The sequence below is a fragment of the Pinus tabuliformis genome, chromosome J (assembly GCF_031772625.1).
Source record: "Pinus tabuliformis cultivar Carrire ecotype Pingquan chromosome J, CPIR1, whole genome shotgun sequence".
Lineage (NCBI taxonomy): Eukaryota > Viridiplantae > Streptophyta > Pinopsida > Pinales > Pinaceae > Pinus > Pinus tabuliformis.
Window position 1 is genome coordinate 947,799,431 of NC_142295.1, and position 13,831 is coordinate 947,813,261.

The following is a 13,831-nucleotide window of genomic DNA, read 5'->3' on the forward strand; positions in this document are numbered from 1 at the left end:
GACTGTGGGAGAGAAATTCAGTTCTTCATTGTATATTTTGACAGAGGATTAATGAAAGGCAGCGGCTCTATTTCATGAGATTCATGTGGTTGTGAGTGTAGCAAATGTGTCTCTTATGTTTCATATGTATTTCGTAATGTTTCACAGTTCATTTCATATTCATTTCCAGTGAAATTTTCTAAGCTAGATAAGGTAGAATTCATTTTTGTTGCTCTGCCTGTGGGAAAATTTCATGTTCAGTGTTCTTCTTCTGTTGAAAAGGATTCATGTACTTATGCCCTTTTCACCCTCCTAAGCAATTCCTCCATTATGCATTATTTCAAACTAAATTGCTATACTTTCCGCCTGTCTTGCCTCACGAAGTAATCTGTGCCTTTGTATTAAATTCTCTACTCATTGCTATCTGTTGGTCCCATGCCATCCCAAAAACTCAGTCATTCATAAAAAATTGCTTCTTGTATCCATATTTACTTACTAGCCTAAGATCAATATTTCACTGTTAGTCATCTCAGACCAATCCATTTACTTATTTGCTGAGCATGACTCGGAGACAGCCCTCTCCTGTTCTGGTAGGGCTAGCTACCAGACTGAGCGTGGCTTGTGGTTACCCTAAATTTTGCCTTCCTTCAGCCTAAGGAAGATTTAGGTGCTAACAGGGACTTCGAAGCATAGACTGTCAAGCCAGGTCATATTACACACTTACCATCGATGACCACTACTGGAAGCATGGCTTCTACTACAAGTGCTACAACTATGCAGACTCCAACATCAGTACAAGGGGGAGGAACCATTTCCATCCCCTCTACATCTTTATTCAGGTCTTTTTCTAGCACATCCTTAGTTGGGTCTACCTGCATTCCTTCTACGAGTGGAAATTCCAAAACCAATGCTTTTAGTTCTAGATTCTTCCTGTTTGGCACCCATTCATAGGGTATTCTGTTAGTTCCATATAGTGCCTCCACATCCATGATGGGTGGATCGACTTCATTTCAAGGTTTTCCTTTTGGAAGTGGTCATATACCACCTTCCAACCCAACAATAGGATCTATGCCTTTTTCTTCTACAGGACAAAGAAGCAATCCTTTTCATGGTTCGACTAACCTTGCCATTAGTGGCATGGGAATTGGGAATCTGTTTTTTAGCCAACAAGGAAATATTCCATACTCCACAGTTAGTTCATTTCAAATTCCTGCCTTAGCTTCTACCTGGAATCCTTATCAAGGGTCATCAACTCCTTATAATCCTTTAGGAGGGAGCTTCACCGGTTATGGAGGTTTTTCAGCCAAAGTTGGTCAAACTCCGAGTTTTGCTGGATCACAAGGTTCACCTTTTGGTTCAGCTGGTTACTTTGGGCAGCCTGGTCCTTCCAAACTCCAGGCCAATCTTTTCAGAACTTTGGGAGCTCCACCCAGTCTGGGTGGAATCCCCAAGGTCCTCCTAGGCTTCATTTTCTGGCAACATTCAACTTGCCAGATCTCACGAAATTAACAAACAATCTAATCAAATACAATCTGTCCTAGCCTCCGATCCCAACCAAACTCCCTTCGGACATTCCAAAATTTGAGGGGAAGGGCGGCGAAGACTCGGGCTACCATGTGACCACATTCCATTTGTGCTGCTCATCAAACTCCCTTATTGATGACTCAATTAGGTTGAGAATTTTTCAATGCACCTTGACTAGTAATGCGGCCAAGTGGTATATAGAGTTTCCAGGGGGCAGAATTACATCTTTCGTCAACTTAGATAATGTTTTCTTAAATCATTTCCAGTTGCCCGTCCGTTATGATGCCGGATCTGAACTTCTGGCCAATTTCAGTCAGGATACAACAACTCACATTTTTTACCACATTCAGGAATGGAGACGGAGAAAGAGGCTTATTAAAGCCAAAATTCCTCTGGAATACCATCTTGAATGGTTTTTGAAATGTTTACAACCTGAAATCTCTAAGGATGTCTCCCTGTCTGGAGTATATTCTGAGGAGCAAGCAATTTTTAGGGCCCAGTAATTAAAGTTGATTTATTCTCAGTCTGGGATTCTACAAAAAATCTTGCCTGATGCTCCCAGAACTAAGGTTGATACAGCCAAGTCGAAGCCAGGTCCCCATGTGGATGGTATCTTTGGATCGATAGACACAAATGTGGTGAACCTGTTGAGCCAATTGCAGCAGTTGTCTTTGCAAACTGCTCCTAACAACTAGGACACATCATCTAACCCTTCGTTTTCCTAACCCTCTTCGGTTAATGCCATCCAATTTGAAAACCCTAAAGGAAATCAAAATTCCAATGGGAAAAAGAAACGACGAGGTAAGAAAAAGAGTCAAGATGGGAAGGCTGATGCGAATAAATCTGGCAATAATGCTAGTGGTGGTAGAAATGAGTCTAGAAAGAAAGACAAGTTTTCGTGCAAGTTATGCAATGGAGACCATTTAACTCATCTCTGCCCAAAGATTCAAGATGCTCAGTGCTTGTTAGGGCAGCAAGGGACTTCTAGCTCTCAAGCTATATTAACCAACCCTTTTCCCCAAGGGCAACAAATGCTTGTTGGCGTGAGTTCAAATCCTGGTACCTCCCTAGGGGGCAACCAGGAAGGGGATAAATCATAAAATGTTTTCATGATGGGTTCTCATGTCCATGTGGCCACTCAGTCGCATGATTATAGTGAAGCTGAAACTTCCAAGGAAAAACTTGCTCCCGGAAATACCAACCTTCATATTGAGTGACTCCCTGTCGAGACTATACCATGGATACCGAAAGGTTCCGCTAAAAGCGCGACTATTAATCCTAATGTTAGGGCCGCCGAGAATTACTCCATTGTTGAGGATCTAGATTAGAGTCCATGCGCCATGTCCACTTTAGAGGTTCTCCAGTCATTTCCAGCTCAACGAAGTGCTTTACTTTCGGCTATTGGGGCAGTTGATCCAACTAACTCTTTAGTGCTCACTTTCGACATGTTAAATGTCAAAAAGTGAATCCCTCATCATATGGCTTTTCAAATAAAGTCTACATACCAGAAAATTAACATTTTTCATACCGTTATTGATGAAGGAACTTCCACGTGCTTCATGTTGATGTCATGCTGGAATGCCATTGGATCGCCTTCGGCTGTTCCTCCACCTACCCTCATGACTGCATTTCGTGGGCATTCTCATAAGCCGCACGGGATTGTTACACAATAATTTGTCACTGCCTTCACTCTAGTCCTTCTACTGTGTCATGTGTCCAAGTCAAACATGCTCATATTGAAAAAATGCTCTCTTGTGCTGCCAAATGACACACTTTTCATAAGTTATCTACCTCATCACGACTATGGACAAAATATACGCACTGAAGGGAGCTCGTAAATAGTCCAGCTGCGCTGCCAGCATGGAAGTACATCTAATTCCCATGATGGTCAGCTTTCATGCTCCAGCGCGAGGTTACTTGTTATCTTTAGTGATGATCTGACTGGATATATTGTTAACTAGCGATGTCAGTGCTAAAGCTCAGTTGTTCACCCGCGATGATCCAGATTGGACGAATTTTTTCCAACAGTCGGTCTTCTGGATGACTCTAGACCTGGTTGTTGGCATATTTTATGTCACCTTTCCTCCTCTAGTGTGGCAGTTCCATCATTTTTGCTACCTTCCTTGGAGATAAGCTCACCCTTCCACCATTTCATGGAGACTCCTTCTCCTATTTAAACTCTCACCATTGCTATGCATTGCTAGTTTTTTTATAGTTGGCTAGTTGGTACATTCTTGGATTGTACAGTGCTGTTAGTGTAGCTGGTGTGAGTGTGCCAAGTGTGGGATTGTTGATAGCATGTGGAAGGTTGTGAAGTGCCCTTAATTTTGTGTAAAACTTATGAGTGAGAGAGACTTGTATGTTGGGAGATCTATCTTCAAAGAGTGAATGCTTGAAGAACATGCTAGCTGGATCCCTCTGAGAAGGCTTGTGACATCAAGACTTTGGTTGTCAACTTGCTCTTATTTCATTATTAATACAATCAATGATGTTTTCCTATGTATTGTATGTAATTTACTCGATAGCTCATGACCTCTTGACTTTGTGAGTAAATAGATCATTGTTGTTTTTCGGTTACGTGCCTTGTTGTATTTCCTTTGCATTGTTCCAGGTTGATCACTCATTAGGAGAAGGAAGCGGAAGTTGGAGCAGCGCAACAGAACTCCATCGACCACTGGTTGAGATAGGCCTCCAACTATGACTGTTTAAGAAATCTATTGTTGATATGTCCTTATTTGTGGCTAGACCCACTCTAGGGCTAGAAGGGTTGCCTATGTCTATAGAGGGAACACTTTCCTGCATCACAAATTGGCGACCCCCTCTGGGGAGTTTGGCCTATGTTTTTCTCTTGTTTGCTCTTGTTTTGATCTTGATTTGGTCTCTCTTGAATTCTGGGGATTAATTATCAATCTTTTGGGTTACCTAGATCGATCTGGGAAACCCCTCTATTGTCTGTTGGATTGACTAGTTCTTGTTTGGGAGTTTTTGTTCATTTGTCATTATTTTTGAACATCATCGTGGAAAAAATCCTAATAGTCATGACGTCATCGCCACTTTATAGCTTTTCACCTGCGATGATCTTAGGTTTCTAGTTTAATTCCCACGACGACTCCTGAAATTGCACCATCACAGAAAATAGGTGTACTTCCGTGACCATCTCTAGTTGTCAGTGTAACACTTGCAATGACAGCTCTAGTTGTTTGTCCATCACTAGCGATGGTCTCTCATTCAGCGATGACAGCTCTAGTTGTCTGTCCATCACTAGCGATGGTCTCTCATTCAGCGATGACAGCTCTAGTTGTCAATGTAACACTTGTGATGATTCCTGTACAGTTGTTTTTATAACTTTACCTCCTAAATTTATCAATCTTGCTTATCCCCTGTTGTTTCTTGTCTCTCATTAGCTTGTTTTAATTGCTTTTGGTTAGGGTACTATCTCTTTGATTTCATTGAGTGACTCTTGTGTTGTTTGGACCATGTGACCCAGCCCTTTAGAGGTTTCATCGAGAAACCGTTTGCTTGGGTTACTTGTCTATTCAAGGTTCATCCACAACCATCTTATTGATTTTCTTGACGATTTTTCACTAATTGTTTTCTTGCTGGTTGATTTTTAGTGTCGATTATTGAACCAATTTTTTATGTTGATTCGATTTCTTCACTACCAAGCATAGATCACAATTGTTTGTATTAATCAATTCAAACTTGCTTGTTTGTCTCTTTAAATTCAAAAAAAGAAAAATCAAAAGTTTGCATTCATTTAGCATACAAAAGTGAAAGTACATTTGCATTTCGAATTTTCATGTTTGAGAAATTAGAAAGCGAATTTTAAAAATTTTATTAGTAGTATTGATGCATCGTAAGATTAGTGTATTGATGCATTGTGCTTCTTAGTGTTTTCATTCACTTGTCTTGGTTTGGGAATGAGCTCTCTACCTTTCTATAAGTAGGTGTTCATCAAAATGAAAGATGCTTTACTCATTCTAGCTGCATCCTAGGATTTGTTGTATACATACGGTAAGGCCTGAAAACTGAAACAAAATCCAAGATCAACTCTAAAATGAACTGAATAAACCTAAAAATGCATTGGAACATAACACACATTATTTAGAGGTCTAGGGTAGAGATGTGATCCGACGTCGTTAAACCTAGTGACTATTGCTTGCACTTTAGGTTGGGTGATTCCTCCTTCTTTGACTCAATAGCGGTGTAGTACGGAATTCTGCTCCGATGTACTGTCGAGTATATGTTGGGAGACCCCACTAGGTTATCATCCTTCATTCTTAGGAAGTCGTGGCTGCCACCTTACAAATCGTAATGCACTAAACACAGCATTCGGGAAGATTGATTGTCGTACGGAAAGTCCTTGGTTTTCATATGACTGCCAACGCGTATATGTAGTTTTATGGGTTGTTTGGTAAACCTTTTGCCTAGTTCTCCAGAGTAGTCACTTTCGTTCATTTTTGGACTCCCTAAAAAAAAAGGTCCATCTGAGCACTTTTCCTTTCAGGCCCATTAAACCTCGAAAGAGATAGAGTCACCTTTTCATCCTTTTCTCGACTCTTGAAACATGAAAAGGTCAAGTTTTGTTCCTGCGTCATAAAATTTACTGCCCACGAAATATTCCTAGTAATAGTTCAAGTTCTTGGTTGTGAGAAGAGTGCTTTTCAGGCTCATTCTTGATGGCAACAATCCCCGAGTCTACCAGCCCTGGTCTTCCCCCAGATGGAAATCCTAGTCCGTTTCCAGCTTTTGGAAATGCTGGTGCTCCGTATATGGCAACACTGTCCTTGCCTGGGTTAACCATCGGTTTACCCATTTGGTTGTTTTCAACCTCGGTGGTCCTGAGTGTCATGACTCCTATTCCACCGTCTCCTTCATCTAAACCATGACATGTTGATTCCAAGGTTGAGCCTATGCCTTCTTCCCCTGTTTCTTCCTCCTCCTCTCCTCCTTCGCCTGGTGAAAGTTTCACATCTAGTAACCAGGAGACTAAGAAGAAGAAGAAGAAGAATTCTGATAAATGTGAGGCCACCTGTGAAGCTATTGCTCTGAGTACATCTCAAGTCGAAACACCTTCTGCCCCTCCGCAGAAGGTTAAGTTTCCTTGTAAATTGTGCAAGGGTGACCATCTTCTTCATGATTTTCCTGGTATTCCTAGGATCTTAGAAGTATGGTATCACGATCTGGCTCGTCCCTCATCATCCTCTGAAGCTCATGACGATGCTACCCTATCAATTGGCAGTGGTAAGAAGAAAGGGAAGATTTAATTCCCCTGTAGTCTATGTGGAGGCCACCATCCCCTTCACCTTTGTCCGCTCATGGATAAAGCTTCCGCCGTTTTGGAAAGTCTTACAGCTTCTTCCCCCCAACTTCCCATTGGTTATCAGAGGCTCTCTTTAGACCCTCTCCCCGTTGGAAAAGAGATTGCATTAGATTCTTCTCTTGTCCATCCTCCTCTTTCTGAGCCTGGCTGTGGTAAGCCTGTTCCAGACCAACCATTGGTCGGAGAGAGTGCCGACTTCGGTTCACCACCTGTTGATCACTCTGTTTCGGAAGAGCATCATGCTCATGTTCTCCTCGTCTCATCAGATTCTCTAGAGTCCAAAAACGACCCTCCTATCCCCGCTAATCACAAGAGTCCTTCTTCGGTTCCTTTAAAGCAGGGGGGCAATCATACGATTCCCCCACCAAGTAGTTCAATCGTTTCCTTCGACTGGAGTCATTTGACTGCATTCCACCTTCCATCCTATGTGCCTTTCCAGATTACAGTACATGCCTATGATAAGGCAATACCTGGCACTATCTTGGATGAGGGTGCGTCTGTCAGTCTTATGCCTTCCACTACTTGGCAAGATTTGGGCTCCCCACAGCTTGTGCCAGTCACACAGAATCTGTTGGCATTTGACGGAGGAACTAGTCAACCTTTAGGGATCCTCCCGAAGCTTCCTGTTACTTTGGGGGGCAAAACCGTCTATATAGACATCATGGTTGTCCAAGGTGCTTTAGATTTCAGTCTTCTCCTTGGCTGTGACTATATTTATGCCATGGGGACCCTCGTCTCTTCACTTTTCCATGTGGTTTTTTTTCTACACGATGGAAGAATGGTGACCGTAGATCAATTATCATTCATTAGTCCCCCGGTGCCCCTTGAGCAGCCATCATCCCTTATCATTTCTTGCTCGCAAGCAGTGCCTTCCTTGCCATAGGTCAATTATGTGGCTACCTGTTTTGTCTCTGCCTCTGTTGATGATCATGCAGATGGTCTCGTACATCATGTACTGGGGGATTTGGAACCTGATCTGTCATTAGTGCCTCATGACATATATTCCTCCTAGCGTGCATTTCTTCCATCCCGTGAAGACCTCTTGGGAGCCATGTTCTCGTATGGACCATGAGTAGGTGTCACGAGGATGGTTTGTTCCTGTGTCAACCTCGTTAAAAAATGAAATAAGTATCCTGGAGCACAGTTCCTTGTCTTGTGTCAAGCTCGTTAAAAAATGAAACAAGGAGTTATGAGGATAGTTCTTTTACTGTGTCAACCTCATTAAAAAATGAAACAACTCCCTTTCCAAATCAAGTCTTTGATTAAGATCTCGTAAAATCCAAGTTGAGTCTTTCCAAGATCTCAAACGTGAACCTTCATTCCATCCACCTCGTTGAATGCAATGAAGCTTGGGGGGCATGTATCTCGATTTGTGTCATTATTTTGGGGGCATGCGAACTTATAAGAATCATAGTTTTTCGTTTCAAGCTTGTGTAAACATGAAACCGAATCCAAGCAGAGTTCTCCATGGTTCAAGCTTGTGTAAAAATGAACCCATACCTAATTTACACCTCGTGATTGTCATTTTTATTTTCTAAATTTTGCTAGATGAGCTTTGGTTGTTTCATTTCGTCGCGACCACCTCTTTGGCCGGTCATATGCTTTCACTTGGTTGTTTTTCCTGTCCTGAGGAACCGCAGCGATGAGTGGTTTTATTAGCCAGCCTCTTGACCATTACATGTTTTGAGTAGTTCCACCATTGCCGGAACCAGTTGCTACCCTTTATACCACTCATTCCTCTGGGACAAGTCACCATTAAGCCCTTTTCTAACTCGTAAAATATGAAAAGATTACCGAGTATTTTTTCCCTTTTTGACTCGTTAAAGAGAATAAAAATGGAGGTCTGCTTAATGCTCTTTTCCGACTTCAAAAATGAAAAGATAGCCGAGTTGTTCCTCTTGACTCGTTAAAAGAAATAAGAGGTGGTCACCTTTAAGCTCTTTTCTGACCATATAAACACGAAAATATTGTTGGGCCTTTGTCGTTTCAAGCTCATTATTGTTTACGAAAAAACGTGATTTCGATCGCTTTTCTACTTTTTTGGGTCGAAGTCACTAATCACGAAAAGTACTCCTCGATTGTAATGGTCAAGCAGTTCTTTCGAGTATCGTTTTATACTTTTTCGGCCTCGAGAGACACAAATCTACGAAAAAGGACCCCCCTAGAGTTTTCTTTTCCATGTCCTTTTCAAACTCTCTAAACATGAAAAAGACTCCGAGTTTTACCTATGTTGGACTCATCAAACCCTGACAACATTAGACTCATCACCATGGCGAGACTCGAGCTTCTCCTCCCTAGGGCTTGTTAAACTATTGCTAGGTTGGATTCGACCGACAGTTGAACTTATATTGTAAGCATATGCTACCCCCTTCAAGCTTGTTTTCAAAAATAATAGGGGTACTCACCAGCAATGGTGGGGGAAATTTGGAAACCATCTTTGGTAGCTAGTCACTCTTGAACATCGACACTTTTGCTTCTTGTTGGGTTGGGATGTCCATACATCGTCATTTGGCCTTCCACGGGTTTGGGTTGCCATTTAGCCTCATTCCATCTGATTCATGCCATCTCCGTCGTGCCTCTAATCCCTTGGTACCTGAATGCTACCACCCTCCAGAGCCGTGTCACCGACATGTTCAAGAGTATAATCCTTCTGCAGTTTACACCCTTGCCTCCTCCTCTGATACTCTGTTTCACCATTTACCACTTGTTCCTTATCTCGTTTCGTTGATGGGGGAAACATTATGGCCCTCCTGTGATGGATCGTCTCATGTCGACATCAGTTCATTATCCAAAAGATTGATCTAGAGATCCCCTTTGGTACCTTAGAGATTGAATGCCTCAATGGCAAGTTCTTCGCACCTGACGGTCGACTTTCATCATTGGTTGTCGAAAGGGTGATTCCACGAGGGTTCGACTTCATCTCCTTTTTCACACTTTGTGGATTGTGCTAGATAGTACCTTGAGAACCATTAGCATTATTGGTGCTTTCTCTCATGCTTGTTAACGATTTTCATCATTGACTAGTAATCAAGCGACTTTCTATCATGCTCGACCTCAGCACATCTATTTGCATGCTAGAATTTGTACTACAATAGGTTGGGTTCAAGACCCCAAACTCAGGTTACACATGTTTGAGTTGCGTGGATTGGTTCGTGATTACATTACTCATTGATGGATGGCTGCGACCATACTTGAGTCTTCATGGATGGCTGCAACCATACCTTTATCATCATCATGGTCTTATTAGCTGGATGGCTGCACCCATACCACAGACCTAGTTCATATGTCTTTTGGATGGCTACGCCCATGCCTAGACTACATTTATTTCATTATTAGAGATATCAGTTGTACTTGCATGCAGGTTCTTCCAGATGGTGTTCCAGCTCAGTCAGTTTCGTAAAGCATTTCACCCCTCCCACTCTCTCGGGCTTCATACTTTAGGGGGCATCTGTTACATGGTAATTTGTCACTACCTTCACTCCAGTCCCTCTACTATGTCATGTGTCCAAGTCAAACATGCTCATATTGAACAAATGCTCTCTTGTGTTGCCAAATGACCCACTTTTCCTAAGTTATCTGCCTCATCGTGACCATGGACTAAATATACCCGTTGAAGGGCACTCATAAACAGTCCAGTTGTGCTGCCAGCGTGAAAGTACATCTGATTCCCATGATGGTCTGCTTTCATGCTCTAGCATGAGGTTACTTGTTATCTTTAGCGTTGATATGACTGGCTATATTGTTCACTAGAGATGTCAGCACTAAAGCTCAGTTGTTCACCCGTGATGATCCAGATTGGGTGAATTTGTTCCAACAGTCAGCCTTCTGGATGACTCCAAACCTAGTTGTTGGCATACTTTGTGTCACCTTTGCTCCTATGGTGTGGCAGTTCCGTCATTTATGCTACCTTCCTTGGAGATAAGCTCACCCTTCCACCTTTTCATGGAGACTCCTTCACCTATTTAAACTCTGACCATTGCTATGCACTACTAGTTTTTTATAGTTGGCTAGTTGGTAAATTCTTCAATTGAGCAGTGTTGTTAGTGTAGCTAGTGTGAGTGTGCCAAGTATGGGATTGCTAATAGCTTCTGGAAGGTTGTGAAGTGCCCTTAATTTTGTGTAAAACTTATGAGTGAGATAGACTTGTATGTTGGGAGATCTATCTTCAAAGAGTGAATGCTTGAAGAACATGCTGGCTGGATCCCTCTGAGAAGGCTTGCGACGTCAAGACTTTCGTTGTAAGCTTGCTCTTATATCATTATTAATACAATCAATGATGTTTTTCTATGTCTTATATGCAATTTACTTGATAGATCATGACTTATTGACTTTGTGAGTAAATAGATCATTGTTGTTTTCCGGTTACATGCCTTGTTGTATTTCCTTTGCATTGTTTCATGTTGATCACGCATTAGGAGAAGGAAGCAGAAGCTGGAGCAACGCAAGGGAACTCCATCGACCACCGGTTGAGGTAGGCCTCCAAGTATGACTGTTTAAGGAAAGCTATTGTTGATTTGTCCTTGTTTGTGACTAGACCCACTCTAGGGCTAGAGGGGTTGCCTTTGTCCATAGAGGGAACACTTTCCTGCATCACAAATTGGTGACCCCCTCTGGGGAGTTTGGCCTATGTTTTTCTCTTGTTTTCTCTTGTTTTGATCTTGATTTGGTCTCTCTTGAATTCTAGGGATTAATTATCAATCTTTTGGGTTACCTAGATCAATCTGGGAAACCCCTCTATTGTCTGTTGGATTGACTGGTTCTTGTTTGGGATTTTTTGTTCATTTGTCATTGGTTTTGAACATCATCGTGGAAAAAAGCCTAACAGTCGCGACGTCATCACCACTTTATAGCTTTGCACCCACGATGATCTCAGGTTGCTAGTTTAATTCCTGCGACGACTCCTGAAATCACACCATCGCGGAAAATAGGTGTACTTCCGTGACCATCTCTAGTTGTCAATGTAACACTTGTGATGCTCCAATTATCTGTCCATTACTAGTGATGGTCTGTCATTTAGTGATGAAAACTCTAGTTATCTGTCCATGACTAGCGATGGTCTCTCATTCAGCGATGATAGCTCTAGTTGTCAGTGTAACACATGCGATGATTCCTGTAAAGTTGTTTTTATAAATTTACCTCCTGAATTCATCAATCTTGCTTATCCCATGTTGTTTCTTGTCTCTCATTAGCTTGTTTTAATTGCACTCAAGGTTGGGTGATTCCTCCTTCTGTGACTCAATAGCGGTCTAGTACGGAATTGTTCCCATATACCTTCGAGTATATATTGGGAGACCCCACTAGGTTATCATCCTTCATCCTTAGGAATTCGTGGCTGCCTCCTTACAAACTGTAACGTACCAAACACAACATTTGGGAAGATTGATTGTCGTATGGAAAGTCCTTGGTTTTCATATGACTGCCAAGGTGTATATGCAGTTTTACGGTTTGTTTGGTAAACCTTTTGCCTAGTTCTCCAGAGTAGTCACTTTCATTCTTTTTCGAACTCCCTAAAAGAAAAGGTCCATCTGAGCACTTGTCCTTTCAGGCTCATTAAACCTCGAAAGAGATAGAGTCACCTTCTCGTCCTTTTCTTGACTCTTGAAACATGAAAATGTCAAGTTTTGTTCCTGCATCATAAAATTTACTGCCCACGAAATATTCCTAGTAATAGTTCAAGTTCTTGGTTGTGAGAAGAGTTTTTTTTAGGCTCATTCTCGATGGCAACATTCCCCAAGTCTACCAGCCCCGGTCTTCCCCCAGACGGAAATCCTAGTCCGTTTCCACCTTTTGGAAATGTCGGTGCTCCGTATATGGCAACATTGTCCTTGCTTGGGTTAACCATTGATTTACCCGTTTGGTAGTTTTCAACCTCAGTGGTCCCGAGTGTCATGACTCCTATTCCACCGTCTCCTTTGTTCGAACCACGACATGTTGATTCCAAGGTTGAGCCTATGCCTTCTTCCCCTGTTTCTTCCTCCTCCTCTCCTCCTTCGCCTGGTGAAAGTTTCACATCTAGTAACCAAGAGACTAAGAAGAAGAAGATGATGATGAATAATAAGAAGAACTCCAATAAATACGAGGCCACCTGTGTAGCTATTTCTCTGAGTACATCTCAGGTCGGAACACCTTCTGCCCCTCCGCAAAAGGTTAAGTTTCCTTGTAAATTGTGCAAGGGTGACCATCTTCTTTGTGATTGTCCTGGCATTCATAGGATCTTAGAAGTATGGTATCACGATCCGGCTCACCCCTCATCATCCTCTAAAGCTCATGACGATGCTACCCTATCAACTGTCAATGGTAAGAAGAAAGGGAAGATTCGATTTCCCTATAGGCTATGTGGAGGCCACCATCCCCTTTATATTTGTCTGCTCATGGATAAAGCTTCCGCCATTTTGGAAAGTCTTACAGCTTCTTCCCCCCAACTTCTCATTGGTTATTAGAGGCTCTCTTCGGACCCTCTCCCCGTTGGCAAAGAGATTGCATTAGATTCTTCTCTTGTCCATCCTCCTCCTTCTGAACCTGGCTGTGGTAAGCTTGTTCCAGACCAACCATTGGTCGGAGAGAGTGTCGACTTGGGTTCACCACCTGTTTATCACTCTATTTCGGAACAGCATCATGCTCATGTTCTCCTCGTCTCATCAGATTCTCCAGAGTCCAAAAACAACCCTCCTATCCCCGCTGATCATGAGAGTCCTTCTTCGATTCCTGCAAAGCAGGAGGGCAATCATACGATTCCCCCACCAAGTAGTTCAGTCGTTTCCTTCAACTGGAGTCATCTGACTGCATTCGACCTTCCATCCTATGTGCCTTTCCATATTACAGTACATGCCTATGATAAGGAAATACCTGGCACTATCTTGGATGAGGGTGCGTCTGTCAGTCTTATGCCTTCCACTACTTGGCAAGCTTTGGGCTCCCCACAACTTGTGCCAGTCACGCAGAATCTATTGGCGTTTGATGGAGGAACCAATCAACCTTTAGGGATCCTCTCGAAGCTTCCTGTTA